The 15734-nt window shown below is 43.1% G+C and overlaps 1 protein-coding gene across 1 annotated transcript in view; it reads left to right on the top strand.

Annotated features, from left to right (window-relative positions):
- LOC121541827 (pyruvate carboxylase, mitochondrial) overlaps positions 1-15734 on the top strand; it is a 107796-nt gene that overhangs the window by 31825 nt on the left and 60237 nt on the right. The gene's annotated exons all lie outside the window — the stretch shown is intronic.

Below are 15734 nucleotides of genomic sequence, written 5' to 3' on the forward strand. Positions count from 1 at the left end.
ACACTGAGGAGCTGGATATTCTCTTAATGCATTAAGAGTTCGGCCTCAGAACTGCTCTGACTGCCCTCGGGGGGGGTCTACCTGAGCACGTATCTGCTCAATTGCCAACCTTAAGGTCAGTCTCTCGCTCTCTCAAACTTAAGCTCCCTCACAAACTCATGCTATCTGGTTCTGTTTGTACAGGGGTTTTCCCTACTGGTGATTTTCAAAGTTATCGATGGAAGTTGACATATTCATGTCAGTTCTGGTGATGTTCGATACAGATCAGCACCAGCACCCCTACTACTGTATATCCTCTCACCTGAGAAGCTACATGCATTCACGTAATCACCCGTCTTTCTAAACAGGTTTTTAGAAATGTTTGCTAATTTATAAAAAATTACAAAACTGAAAAATCACATTTTACATAAGTATTCAGACCCTTTACTCAGTACTCTGAAGCACCTTTGGCAGCGATTACAGCGTTGAGTCTTCTTGCGTATGATCCTACAAGCTTGGCACACCTGTATTTGGGGAGTTTCTCCCATTCTTCTCTGCAGATCCTCTCAAGCTCTGTCAGGTTGGATGGGGAGTGTCGCTGCACAGCTATTTTCAGGTCTCTCCAGAGAGAGTTCAATCGGGTTCAAGTCTGGGCTCTGGCTGGGCCACTCAAGGATATTCAGAGACTTGTCCTGAAGCCACTCCTGCATTGTCTTGGCTGTGTGCTTAAGGTCGTTGTCCTGTTGGAAGGTGAACCTTCGCCCCAGTCTGCGGTCCTGAGCGCTCTGGAGCAGGTTTTCATCAAGGAGCTCTCTGTACTTTGCTCCGTTCATCTTTCCCTCAATCCTGACTAGTCTCCTAGTCCCTGCTGCTGAAAAACATTCCCACAGCATGATGCTGCCACCACAATGATTCACCGTAGGGATGGTGCCAGGTTTCCTCCAGACGTGACGATTGGCATTCAGGCCAAAGAGTTCAATGTTGGTTTCATCAGACCAGAGAATCTTGTTTCTCATGGTCTGAGAGTCTTTAGGTGCCTTTTGGCAAACTCCAAGCGGGCTGTCATGGGCCTTTTACTGAGGAGTGGCTTCCGTCTGGCCACTCTATCATAAAGGCCTGATAGGTGGAGTACTGCAGAGATGGTTGTCCTTTTGGAAGATTCTCCCATCTCCACAGAGGAACTCTGGAGCTCTGTCAGAGTGACCATCGGGTTCTTGGTCACCTCCCTGACCAAGGCCCATCTCCCCCGATTGCTCAGTTTGGCCGGGCGGCCAGCTCTAGGAAGAGTCTTGTTGGTTCCAAACTTCTTCCATTTAAGAACAATGGAGGCCACTGTGTTCTTGGGGGACCTTCAATGCTGCAGAAATGTTTTGGTACCCTTCCCCAGATCTGTGCCTCGACACAATCCTGTCTCGGAGCTCTATGGACAATTCCTTCGACCTCATGGCTTGGTTTTTGCTCTGACATGCACTGTCAACGGTGGGACCTTATAAAGACAGGTGTGTCTGGACTCCAATCAAGTTGTAGAAACATCTCAAGGATGATCAATGGAAGCAGGATGCACCTGAGCTCAATTTCGAGTCTCATACTTACGTAAATAAGGTATTTCAGTTTTTTATTTGTAATACATTTGCAAAAATGTTAACCTGTTTTCGCTTTGTCATTGTGGGGTATTGTGTGTAGATTGAGAATTTTTAAAATCCATTTTAGGATAAGGCAAACTGTTGAAATGTCAAGGGGTCTGAATACTTTCCGAATGCACTGTATATTTCAAATTATGTGAGTTGGCCTGCTGACTGTTTTAGAAGAAGTTAGCATTCTAGGTAACGTTAACTATTGCAACAACCATCTTGCCATTCCCTTCTATTTTAAATCCTGTGATTTGTAGGTAGAAGTTGTAATGTTAAGAGGCAACCTAGTTAGCTGTTGTTGACTGATATACAGTCCGGTCCAAAATTATTGGCACCCTTGATAAAGATAGGCAAAAAAGACTTTGTATAAAATAAATATTAGGTAGAGTTAAGTGACTATAGATAATAAAAAGACAGTAGTAGCAGCAGCGGGGGAGGGGGGGGGGGGTGCAAGTAGTCCGTGTAGCCATTTGATTAGCTGTACAGGAGTCTTATGGCTTGGGGGAAGAAGCTGTTAAGAAGCCTTTTGGACCTAGACTTGGTGCTCCGGTACCACTTGCCGTGAAGTAGCAGTGAGAACAGTCTATGACAACCAGGTTTTTGGCTAAAATTACCTGGTACTGGGTAAAGTTAATCATGCCGTTGACCTTAACAAGGGGTCCCAGGACCATAAAAATTGCCCCATAACAGCAAAGATCAACCAAATCAAATTTTATTGGCCACATGCGCCGAATACAACAGGTCCAGACATTACAGTGAAATGCTTACTTACAGCCCTTAACCAACAGTGCATTTATTTTTAATAAAAAAGTAAAATAAAACAACAACAAAAAAGTGAGAAAAAAAGAGCAAAGTAAAATAAAATCACAGTAGGGAGGCTATATATACAGGGGGGTACCGGTGCAGAGTCAATGTGCGGGGGCACCGGCTAGTTGAGGTAGTTGAAGTAATATGTACATGTGGGTAGAGTTAAAGTGACTATGCATAAATATTAACAGAGTAGCAGCAGCGTAAAAAGATGGGGTGGGGGGGCAGTGCAAATAGTCCGGTTAGCCATGATTAGCTGTTCAGGAGTCTTATGGCTTGGGGGTAGAAGCTGTTGAGAAGTCTTTTGGACCTAGACTTGGCACTCCGGTACCGCTTGCCGTGCGGTAGCAGAGAGAACAGTCTATGACTAGGGTGTCTGGAGTCTTTGACAATTTTGAGGGCCTTCCTCTGACTCCGCCTGGTATAGAGGTCCTGGATGGCAGGAAGCTTGGCCCCAGTGATGTACTGGGCCGTACGCACTACCCTCTGTAGTGCCTTGCGGTCGGAAGCCAAGCAGTTGCCATACCAGGCGGTGATGCAACCAGTCAGGATGCTCTCGATGGTGCATCTGTATAATTCTTTGAGGATCTGAGGACCCATGCCAAATCTTTTCAGTCTCCTGAGGGGGAATAGGCTTTGTCGTGCCCTCTTCACGACTGTCTTGGTGTGCTTGGACCATGTTAGTTTGTTGGTGATGTGGACACCAAGGAACTTGAAGCTCTCAACCTGTTCCACTACAGCCCTGTCGATGAGAATGGGGGCGTGCTCAGTCCTCTTTTTTTTTCCTGTAGTCCACAATCATCTCCTTTGTCTTGGTCACGTTGAGGGAGAGGTTGTTATCCTGGCACCACACGGCCAGGTCTCTGACCTCCTCCCTATAGGCTGTCTCATCGTTGTCTGTGATCAGGCCTACCACTGTTGTGTCGTCGGCAAACTTAATGATGGTGTTGGAGTCGTGCCTGGCCATGCAGTCATGGGTGAACAGGGAGTACAGGAGGGGACTGAGCACGCACCCCTGAGGGGCCCCCCGTGTTGAGGATCAGTGTGGCAGATGTGTTGTTACCTACCCTTACCACCTGGGGGTGGCCCGTCAGGAAGTCCAGGATCCAGTTGCAGAGGGAGGTGTTTAGTCCCAGGATCCTTAGCTTAGTGATGAGCTTTGAGGGAACTATGGTGTTGAATGCTGAGCTGTAGTCAATGAATAGCATTCTCACGTAGGTGTTCCTCTTGTCCAGGTGGGAAAGGGCAGTGTGGAGTGCAATAGAGATTGCATCATCTGTGGATCTGTTGGGGCGGTATGCAAATTGGAGTGGGTCTAGGGTTTCTGGGATAATGGTGTTGATGTGAGCCATGACCAGCCTTTCAAAGCACTTCATGGCTACAGACGTCAGTGCTACGGGTCGGTAGTCATTTAGGCAGGTTATCTTAGTGTCCTTGGGCACGGGGACTATGGTGGTCTGCTTGAAACATGTTGGTATTACAGACTCAGTCAGGGACATTTTGAAAATGTCTGAAGACACTTGCCAGTTGGTCAGCACATGCTCGGAGTACACGTCCTGGTAATCCGTCTGGCCCTGCGGCCTTGTGAATGTTGACCTGCTTAAAAGTCTTACTCACATCGGCTACGGAGAGCGTGATCACATAGTCATCCGGAACAGCTGGTGCTCTCATGCATGCTTCAGTGTTGCTTGCCTCGAAGCGAGCATAGAAGTTGTTTAGCTCGTCTGGTAGGCTTGTGTCACTGGGAAGCTCGCGGCTGTGCTTCCCTTTTGTAGTCTAATAGTTTTCAAGCCCTGCCACATCCGACGAGCGTCAGAGCCGGTGTAGTACGATTCAATCTTAGTCCTGTATTGACTCTTTGCCTGTTTGATGGTTTGTCGGAGGGCATAGCGGGATTTCTTATAAGCGTCCGGGTTAGAGTCCCGCTCCTTGAAAGCGGCAGCTCTACCCTTTAGCTCAGTGCGGATGTTTCCTGTAATCCATGGCTTCTGGTTGGGGTATGTACGTACGGTCACTGTGGGGACGACATCATCAATGCACTTATTGATGAAGCCAGTGACTGATGTGGTGTACTCCTCAATGCTATCTGAAGAATCCCGGAACATGTTCCAGTCTGTGCTAGCAAAACAGTCCTGTAGCTTAGCATCTGCGTCATCTGACCACTTTTTTTATTAACCGAGTCACTGGTGTTTCCTGCTTTAGTTTTTGCTTATAAGCAGGAATCAGGAGGATAGAGTTATGGTCAGATTTGCCAAATGGAGGGCGAGGGAGAGCTTTGTATGCATCTCTGTGTGTGGAGTAAAGGTGGTCTAGAGTTTTTTTTCCTCTGGTTGCACATTTAACATGCTGGTAGAAATTAGGTAGAACGGATTTAAGTTTCCCTGCATTAAAGTCCCCGGCCACTAGAAGCGCTGCCTCTGGATGAGCGTTTTCCTGTTGACTTATGGCCTTATACAGCTCATTCAGTGCAATCTTAATGCCAGCATTGGTTTGTGGTGGTAAATAGACAGTTATGAAAAATATAGATAAACTCTCTTGGTAAATAGTGTTGTCTACAGCTTATCATAAGATACTCTACCTCAGGCGAGCAAAACCTCGAGACTTCCTTAGTATTTGATTTTGTGCACAAGCTGTTGTTTACAAATATACACAGACCGCCACCCCTTTTCTTACCGGAGTCAGCCGTTCTATCCTGCCGATGTAGCATATAGCCCGCTAGCTGTATGTTATCCATGTCGTCGTTCAGCCACGACTCGGTGAAACATAAGATATTACAGTTTTTAATGTCCCGTTGGTAGGATAACCGTAATCTTCGGTCATCCAATTTATTTTCCAAGGATTGAAGATTGTCTAATAGGATTGATGGGAGCGGCAGTTTACTCGCTCGCCGTCGGATCCTTACAAGGCACCCCGACCTACGTCCACGATATCTTCGTCTCTTCCTCATGCGAATGACGGGGATTTGGGCCTTGTCGGGTGTCTGTAGGATATCCTTCGCGCCATTCAAGGCGATTCCACCATATTTTACAGTAGGTATGGGGTACTTTTCTGCTTATGCATCCTTATTTCGATGCCAAACCCACCACTGGTGTGCAAGGGGGGGAAAAACCAACATCAAAAAATGTCTATCTGAGCAATTATATTAGTATAAAATGTTAGAATTTTTTTGAGCATACAATATAGCTCAGTATTTATTTGTGTATTTTTTGCTCCGCTTTATCAAGGGTGCCAATAATTTTGGACCTGACTGTAGGTTGCAGCAGTAGCTAGCGTCATGACTAACTAGCTAGTTAGGTAGCTAACCAAAAAATATCAGGAATAGTAATAATCAGTCTGCATTTATTGCTGTTATAGTAAAGTGCCCTAGTTGTTCCATTGTGTGTTTCCAAATCCTGAATCCATCGATACTATTTGACTTGTTGCAGCCGGGATCGGGACGTGTGCCCCCAGGTAGCAGCTTCTTTGAATATCCAAGTGCATGGGTGTGTCATTGGTTGAGCTGGACAATCAGCAGTTTTTCTGAAGTATACGCCAAACCACTCTGTTGTTTCCCAACAGGCCAAGCAGGGGCACAGAAAAGCTGCTTTTTACATCCTTTTAATTATTATTTTATAATTAAAATTTATTTTTTATATTGTAGTTCATTTTCGGTAATATTTCATAGAATTTGGAACACTGGACAGATACTTTAATATTTGTCATTGGTTCTATAGGAAATGACTGCCATGGGATCAGTTTACTTTGTTAGGTTGTCAACGGCAGTGTTGTAGTACTCAAGTCCAGGACTTGGACTTGACTCGGACTCAAGTCACAATTTTCGTGACTCGACCAGTCAAGAAAATCTCTCTCCATTGCATAATTCACTGCAATATCTACTGTATTAGCTAGCCCTACTAATGTGCAACGCTGTAAGTCTGCTTACTTCCTACATTATGAAATGTAGCTTCAAACATTGTTGGATGGCAGCTTTTAGTCTGGCAAGGGTCTCGTGACTTGACTTGGGGCTAAGACTGACCCTGGGCTAGCTTATCCCGTGTTCACACAGGCATTTGTTAACCACGGGCTAAGCTTTAGCCCAGGGTTCACACTTGTATTCCAAAGCCCTGGGCTAACGTACAAACACACATTATTTCCAACATTGATGGTTTGTATAAACCTTGCTATCTGCCCCTCCGACCTCGGAAACAATGTTTCACTTTTGAAAAGCGATCTCGCCCCTTTACAGAGAATGCTGTGCACGGACAAGACATCAACTTTTCTCATCCAGGCGAAATCGTACAACAATATTATTATGGATAGCTATATCCAATTAAATGTAAATAAAAAAAGCTATGAGAACAGATGGAGCGTTTGCTGCCCTTCCAGCTGTAGAGTTTGTGGCTTCAGTTGGCTAGCTAAGTGAGAAGACGTTAGTGGTTGAGTCGACTCCAAAATAATCGATTCCTCGACTCCTCCTATTTCTGAGTGTCAAGCTTCGATTCCGCTATGGTTTAATTCCTAAGATTCTGTATTTTTGCAACGGAGAGGACTATTTTCCGTAGTCTATTTCGAGACCACAAACTCTCACATCTCGCAGCAAAGAAAGAGTGAGCTAGTGAGGGAGAGCTGGGAGGGGCAGAGCCAGACAGTCAGAACCGTGCATCGCTAATCAACAGATGTAGGTTATTGAAATGCTGTATTTCGCAATTTCTTTGCTTGCAATGTCTCACGAAAGTTCACTAAAGTAGGGGCTATCAATCAGTAGGTTGAGCTATTCTACACACAACAGACTGAAGCTCAAACACACACCAGCGTTTTCATAGGGAAGAGAAAGGGGAGCCGAGGGGCGAGCAGAGGGGCAGTGAGAACCGTGCACATAGGCTATATCTTAGTAATCTAGCAATGCCTCGTAAATTCACCAAAAGTATATTCAAGTAGGGTATGATATTAGGCTATCAATGAGTATGGCTAAGCTATTCTTCATAGTGCCAGTGAATTGAAGTTGAACATCGCCAAATGCATCAGTTTAATTAGGCCTAAAAGTGCAATATAAAGTATTATCTATAGCTTATTTAGTGAAACTCTGGCTGGCTGTTGATGTCCTAGGTCAGGGCTCTCCCATCCTGGTCCTCGAGAGCTACCAACCTTCTTGTATGTTTCTGCTCCAACCCCAGTTGTAACTAACCTGATTCAGCTTATCAACCAGCTAATTATTGAATCAGATGCGCTAGATTAGGTTTAGAGTGAACCTACCGGATGGTAGCTCTCCACGAAAAGGGTTGGAGAGCTCTGTCCTAGGCAAAAGATCACAAAGCAGCATCCACGCTAAACCTTTTGGAAATGGGGAGACCTATACATCTGGCAGCCAACACGAGTTATCAGTGTAGCTTATTATCGTCTGGACATGACGTTGAAATATCTTCGCCTACAATAATAATCTCCCGGCTTCCATCATAAGAATGACTAATCCTATGTGAATCGTCCTCTGGAATAACGCACAGGCTTGGATAATAATTACAAAACCAACGTCTCTAGTAATACCTGTCCGAAAAGGGCTATAACATGGCAAAGAATAGGTTTATCAGCATAGAGTGCGCCGCGTCATCCCATGGGATCCATCAAGGCGGCACAAATTAGAAATCACTGAAATATTCTAGTTCCTACACATCACCTTCTATATTCAAACAAAATATGCCCTTTTATAGGTAAATTGGCAGCATCATGCTCATGTCAGTCCTCTCAAGGGTTCTTAAACTTTTTCAGCCTGGGACCCATATTAAAAATTGTGTGTTTTCCTGGGATCCAAGCTTATGAAAACATGGAACTATACATATCGGTACATTTCATTGCCCTTATGCCTAAAACAAATGTAATATAGACTAAAACAAATAACAATGAAATAAAATACCCATATAAATAGCAATTCATGTTTATTTTTCCCCATTTAAAAACACATCTCTCTAGGTTGGAACTGTTGCTGTTAAAATACAATAAATCATTTTCATTCTGAACTAGAATAAACTGACTGATCACATCACATAGAGCTGACCCCATTTAGTCGACTGGTCAATTGTTTGGTCGATAGGCTGTTGGTCGACCAAGATTTCTTTAGTTGAGCAGTAGCAAAAAAATATATATTTCATGGTGTACAAGACACCTGTCTGATTGGCCTGATCCATTGTGGAGGCTGTTGGGATGGCACAGTCCATCAGTCTAAGACATGTGCTACTGAAATTGTATATGGTTATATTAAGTAAGAACAATGGTGTAGCAAATGCACTTTCTCCCGCGTTTGATAGCGGTCGCTGTCTGCTGTTCTGAAACATCAGTGCGCTGTTGAATTGGCCCTTTTTCCTGGACCATGTTGTTATGTGCATAATAGCAAAGTTAACCAGTATATTGGTGTTGAGAACAATGCGGCGGAGGCAGCAGCAGAGTTAGGAGACGAGAAAACAGCCCTTGCCTTAATTTAAGAAAAGTGAGTAGGGGGGAAACCCAAACTTAATTAGATCTATAATCAATAGCCTAACTGTTAAATGTGCCTGGCTTTATAAAATCATCCATATTCTGTATATCTACTGAAATAAGACAGATCCTGCTTCTGTTGCATGTTTGTTTAATAGCCTACTGATTCCATGAGCACCAACACATGTCCGAAAAACAATTTCACAAATTCTGCTGTTTTTAATCTTTGCTATGCTTACACTTTTTTTCTTTAACAGCCTCTCTGGTATTACTTACTATTTATTTAGTGTTTACATTCTTCCAAATTGTCAAATCATTTTTCTTAATTTACTTATTATTATAATAATAATAGTAATAATAACAATAAGTAATGTCATTATCATTAGTAGGCTTAGTAGTTTTATAGCAGCCTTGTATAACCACCATCGAGCTGTAGGCCTAAGTGCATCCTGTTCAGTCTTAATACCGTAACTTAGGCCTATATTTAAATACTTATATAGGCTACTGTATCAATAAATGATTAATTCCTTCATGTCATCACACAGCGTATAAGTCATTCATGATTTGAAATGCTATCAAGCATTTTACTTTTAAAATAAAATAACAAAGCGATCCTTGAATAATTAGCGTAAACAATAAATAAACCCTTCCATTTCGGCAATTGCATTCTCGAATGCTTGCGACTGTTTAGTCTTTGCTGTAATAAAGGTTGTAAAATTTTTTTTAAACTGGCCTCTTACGAGTGCTCAGACTTTCCGACCTGAAGATCACTGACCTGAAGATCACTGACCTCATGATTTGACCTCGTATTTTTCATAGTTCCCAGATGATTTGAACGCTGCATGAAGGCACAATCTGCTGCTGGACTAGCGCCAACGTGTGGGTTTCAAGATCGTGTGGGTGTGAACTTCAAGAAAACTGATGAAAATATATTAGGTAAATCGCGAAGCACACGGTCATCTCCCTCCTACTCGCACTGCTGCCAAACTGAGCAGACACCGCTGATAAACAGAGAGTGCAGTTGCACTTGGCCAAATCAATTCCAGTAATTAATGAAATAATTTATACATTTACTGAGACGTCGCGACCCAACAATAACAGGTCCGTGACCCACTTTGGGTCGCGACCCATACTTTAAGGCTGCAGTCTAGAACGCAAATGTAGTCGTCCTAGTAGGACTGCGATAATGAGGTGTGTGCGCATCCGTTTCAGCATGTTTTGGGAGTTGCGCAAGCGTCGACTCCTTTCGACTCCAATCACAGGAGTCGGACCCGTCTCCAAAAATCCTGGAGTCATGCACCATTAAAAGACATTAGCCAGCCTGCATAGCAACCACTTTTGTTAGCCATGGCAACCAATGTTTTTGCACATTAAATTAAAATATATTTTTGTTTTTTTTGTCGTCAAATGAAATGGTATAAATGTACTTCAAATAGCTTGCCGAACGCATCACAAGCATGTGCAAATTTAAGTTTGACCCAGTTTCACACTGGCTATTTTGGCAGTGTTTCTGGGGCTTGTCACACTTGCTCGTCTCTCCACCCACTGGTGCCCACTGCCCAGGAAACTCTTGATGCTCATACTTGAAAGCACAACTTTGGCTAGATCATTGATTAAGGATAGGGAAATTAATCTCTTGTGGACAGACTACGTAAACATAATCTGACCAAATTATGCAAGACTTTAGTTCCGAATTAACAGATTATTGAGAAACTGACCCGATCAGGACTACTTCACAAATATTTAATTATGAAGTCCCCATTGTAAGGGTAGAATGGTTTAATTTAGTCAAATTGCCACTATGTAATAAAAGGGAATTTGAACAGTATCCCCTTTTTAAGCGTGTCAACGTTCCTAGTGGAACTTTGCCTGCTGTGATCTTTGTGGCATAAGAATGCAGTTAATTACCTGATAATTATACCTGCATTGACATTATGCTGAAAAGAACATTTAGTCTTTGGTATGACTCGGCTGGGGATCGAACTCCTTTTTTAAAATTATGTTTTGTCACACACCGGATAGGTGTAGTGAAAGGTTGTTTTACAGGGTCAGTCATAGTAGTGCAGTGCTCCTGGAGCAAATTAGGGGTTAAGTGCCTTGCTCAAGGACACATCGAAAAAAATAAAAAATAATCCATTGTCGGCTCAGGTATTCGAACCAGTGACCTTTCGGTTACTGGCCCAAAGCTCTAACCGCTCTACCTGCCGTCTTAATCTCAGGGTGGAAAATAACCACAACGCCACCGAGTTGGTAATGTGCAACACTGTAAATCAGCTTGCTTTCTACATTATGAAATGTAGCTTCAAAGACTGCTGGACTACAGCTTTTAGCCTACCAAGGGACTATTAACTCGACTTGGGACTGAAGTATTCTGAACTAAAATATAAATGCAACATGTAAAGTGTTGGTCCCATGTTTTATGAGTTGAAATAAAAGATCCCAGAAATGTTCCATACACACAAAAATCTAGTTTCTCTCTGATTTTGTGCACAAGTTTGTTTACATCCCTGTTAGTGAGCATTTCTTATTTGCCAAGATAATCCATCCACCTGACAGGTGTGTGTTTGTCAGGTGAAGCATGGAGGTAATTGTAATTACCGCAATTTGATAGGTCATCGGGGTTAAATGAGCGTTCAGTGTATTGGCAGCAAAGAGGGTGCATTGATTGACTGACTGATGTTCCTGCTTTGGAAGCCAGTGAACGCGTAAGTGGCGGGCACCACACTGATAGATTTCGATGTATTCTCTGGCATGCCTCCCACATACAATAGTTTAGCACAACACGTTTAACAAGAATGTTTCATCGTATTTGTGCTGACAGCATCTATAGATGCCTATATACACTCAACAAAAATATAAACGCAACATGTAAAGTGTTGGTTTCATGAGCTGAACTAAAAGGCCCCTGAAATTTTCCATATGCACAAAAGCTTATTTCTCTCATTTTGTGCACACATTTGTTTACATCCTTGTTGGTGAGCATTTCTCAGTTGCCAAGATAATCCATCCACCTGACAGGTGTGGCATATCAAGAAGCTGATTAAACAGTATGATCATTACACACGTGCACCTTGTGCTGGGGACAATAAAAGGCCACTCTAAAATGTGCAGTTTTGTCACACAGCACAATGCCGCAGATGCCTCATGTTTTGAGGGAGTGTGCAATTGGCATGCTGACTGCAGGAATGTCCACCAGAGCTGTTGCCAGAGAAATGAATTTCTCTACCATGAGCGGCCTCAAACGTCGTTTTAGAGAATTTGGCAGTACGTCCAACCGGCCTCACAACCGCAGACCATGTGTAACCAAGCTAGCCCAGGACCTCCACATCGGTCTTCACCTACGGGATCATCTGAGACCAGCCACCCGGACAGCTGATGAAACTGTGGGTTTGCACAACCAAATAAGTTTAGCAGAAACCGTCTCAGGGAAGCTCATCTGCATGCTCGTTGTCCTCCCCAGGGTCTTGACCTGACTGCAATTCGATGTCGTAACTGACTTTTGCTGATGCTGACTTTTGCTGATGTCAACTTTGTGAACAGAGTGCCCCATGGGGGCGGTGGGGTTATGGTATGGGCAGGCATAAGCTACAGACAAAGAACACAATTGCATTTTATCAATGGCCATTTGAATGCACAGAGATACGGTGACGAGATTCTGAGGCCCATTGTCGTGCCATTCATCTGCTGCCATCACCTCATGTTTCAGCGTGATAATGCACAGCCCCATGTCGCAAGGATCTGTATGCAATTCCTCGAAGCTGAAAATATCCCAGTTCTTCCATGGCCTGCGTACTCATCAGACACGTCACCCATTGAGCATGTTTTGGGATGCTCTGGATTGATGTGTACGACAGCGTGTTCCAGTTTCCGCTAATATCAGCAACTTCGCACAACCATTGAAGAGTGGGACAACATTCCACAGGCCACAATCAACAGCCTGAACAACACTATGCGAAGGAGTTGTCGGGCTGCATGAGGTAGATGGTGGTCACACCAGATATTCACCGGTTTTCTGATCCACGCCCCTACTCTTTTATTTTTTTTATTTTTAAGGCGTCTGACCAACCGATGCATATCTGTATTCCCAGTCATGTGAAATCCATAGATTAGGGGGGACTGATTTCCTTATATGAACTGTAACTCAGTAAAATCTTTGAAATGTTTGTTTATTTTTGTTCATTGTATATATGACTTGGACTCGAACACTAGGGACTCGAGGTTGACAGACTTAACTGCATCAATGGTTCCTTCGAATTATTTTGACATCAGTCAAGATGTTTTTTTGTATTCTGTTCACTAACTGGACAGGTGGTAAATGACGTAACTACACATGAAAATGATCTAAGTTTCAAAGTAAGCAGAGGTAAATCCATCTGGCAAGGAAATGTTCAGTATGCCAAGAAATTGACGTGTTTTATTTTTCTTATCGCTGTATCATCATCAGTCATCATGATAATTATGGTATTTCTTTATAAACATAATTACTGTGATGAATGTTGAGCTGATAAATTCCAGTCTGTTTGGAATGTGAGCTCCCCATTCTACTGATGAGGTGCTGGAGGGCACCAATGCACCAATGATCTCACTTTAGTCTTCTGATTTAGCTTTAATTTAAACTCCATGCATACCACTCTTCCTGCAGATATTCTCAAGGGCATGAACAATACCTTGGATACATTTGGGCTTGCATTTGAGAATACTACACAAAAGTCAAGGTTGTACACGTTACGTTTTGTTGAATTGGTCAATTTTAAGACTTCCATGTTTTGATATTTGTTGGCTTTCACAGCTCTACCTGCATGACTTTAAACAAGTGGTGGCATTTCAGTTTTTATTGCCTGTGCTTCTCAGATAGCCCAGGGAATAAAGTCAAAGCTGACCATTACATTAGTATTCTGTATTAAGCCCTGTGTTTGACGGTTTTGTAAACATGGGGGTAATGTGGGAAGTGCCAAGATATTCCCAAGGATACAGTGGGGAAAGAAAGTATTTAGTCAGCCACCAATTGTGCAAGTTCTCCCACTTAAAAAGATGAGAGAGGCCTGTAATTTTCATCATAGGTACACGTCAACTATGACAGACAAAATGAGAGAAAAAAATCCAGAAAATCACATTGTAGGATTTTTAATGAATTTATTTGCAAATTATGGTGGAAAATAAGTATTTGGTCAATAACAAAAGTTTCTCAATACTTTGTTATATACCCTTTGTTGGCAATGACACAGGTCAAACGTTTTCTGTAAGTCTTCACAAGGTTTTCACACACTGTTGCTGGTATTTTGGCCCATTCCTCCATGCAGATCTCCTCTAGAGCAATTATGTTTTGGGGCTGTCGCTGGGCAACACAGACTTTCAACTCCCCTCCAAAGATTTTCTATGGGGTTGAGATCTGGAGACTGGCTAGGCCACTCCAGGACCTTGAAATGCTTCTTACGAAGCCACTCCTTCGTTGCCCGGGCAGTGTGTTTGGGATCATTGTCATGCTGAAAGACCCAGCCACATTTCATCTTCAATGCCCTTGCTGATGGAAGGAGGTTTTCACTCAAAATCTCACAATACATGGCCCCATTCATTCTTTCCTTTACACGGATCAGTCGTCCAGGTCCCTTTGCAGAAAAACAGCCCCAAAGCATGATGTTTCCACCCCCATGCTTCACAGTAGGTATGGTGTTCTTTGGATGCAACTCAGCATTCTTTGTCCTCCAAACACGACGAGTTGAGTTTTTACCAAAAATATCTATTTTGGTTTCATCTGACCATATGACATTCTCCCAATCCTCTTCTGGATCATCCAAATGCACTCTAGCAAACTTCAGACGGGCCTGGACATGTACTGGCTTAAGCAGGGGGACACGTCTGGCACTGCAGGATTTGAGTCCCTGGCGGCGTAGTGTGTTACTGATGGTAGGCTTTGTTACTTTGGTCCCAGCTCTCTGCAGGTCATTCACTAGGTCCCCCCGTGTGGTTCTGGGATTTTTGTTCACCGTTCTTGTGATCATTTTGACCCCACGGGGTGAGATCTTGCGTGGAGCCCCAGATCGAGGGAGATGATCATTGGGCTTGTATGTCTTCCATTTCCTAATAATTGCTCCCACATTTGATTTCTTCAAACCAAGCTGCTTACCTATTGCAGATTCAGTCTTCCCAGCCTGGTGCAGGTCTACAATTATGTTTCTGGTGTCCTTTGACAGCTCTTTGGTCTTGGCTATAGTGGAGTTTGGAGTGTGACTGTTTGAGGTTGTGGACAGGTGTCTTTTATACTGATAACAAGTTCAAACAGGTGCCATTAATACAGGTAACGAGTGGAGGACAGAGGAGCCTCTTAAAGAAGAAGTTACAGGTCTGTGAGAGCCAGAAATCTTGCTTGTTTGTATGTGACCAAATACTTATTTTCCACCATAATTTGCAAATAAATTCATTAAAAATCCTACAATGTGATTTTCTGGATTTTCTTTTCTCAATTTGTCTGTCATAGTTGACGTGTACCTATGATGAAAATTACAGGCCTCATATTTTGAAGTGGGAGAACTTGCACAATTGGTGGCTGACTAAATACTTTTTTTCCCCCACTGTAGGTGTCATAGAATGGAACACGTACTTGTGAATTCCGAGCAGGGAACAAAGTTACTTGCAGACATTCTATAAACATGTGAAGTATGTTAGTGGTGGCTGGCTTTCTAGGCTCTCTGGCAGTGTGATATGTCTAATAGGGTGGTCCAAGACAATACTTACTGCTCTCTTAGGTTTTGCACTAGAATTGGATGTGGTCTCTGCACTCTGCAGACTAGCTTCCACATTAACCAAACCACCGTTGAATAAAGAATATTACTATTTCCATATCCTGTATTGTAGACTAACTGGACCAGGATCATT

Source organism: Coregonus clupeaformis, chromosome 27 (genome assembly GCF_020615455.1).
Source record: "Coregonus clupeaformis isolate EN_2021a chromosome 27, ASM2061545v1, whole genome shotgun sequence".
Lineage (NCBI taxonomy): Eukaryota > Metazoa > Chordata > Actinopteri > Salmoniformes > Salmonidae > Coregonus > Coregonus clupeaformis.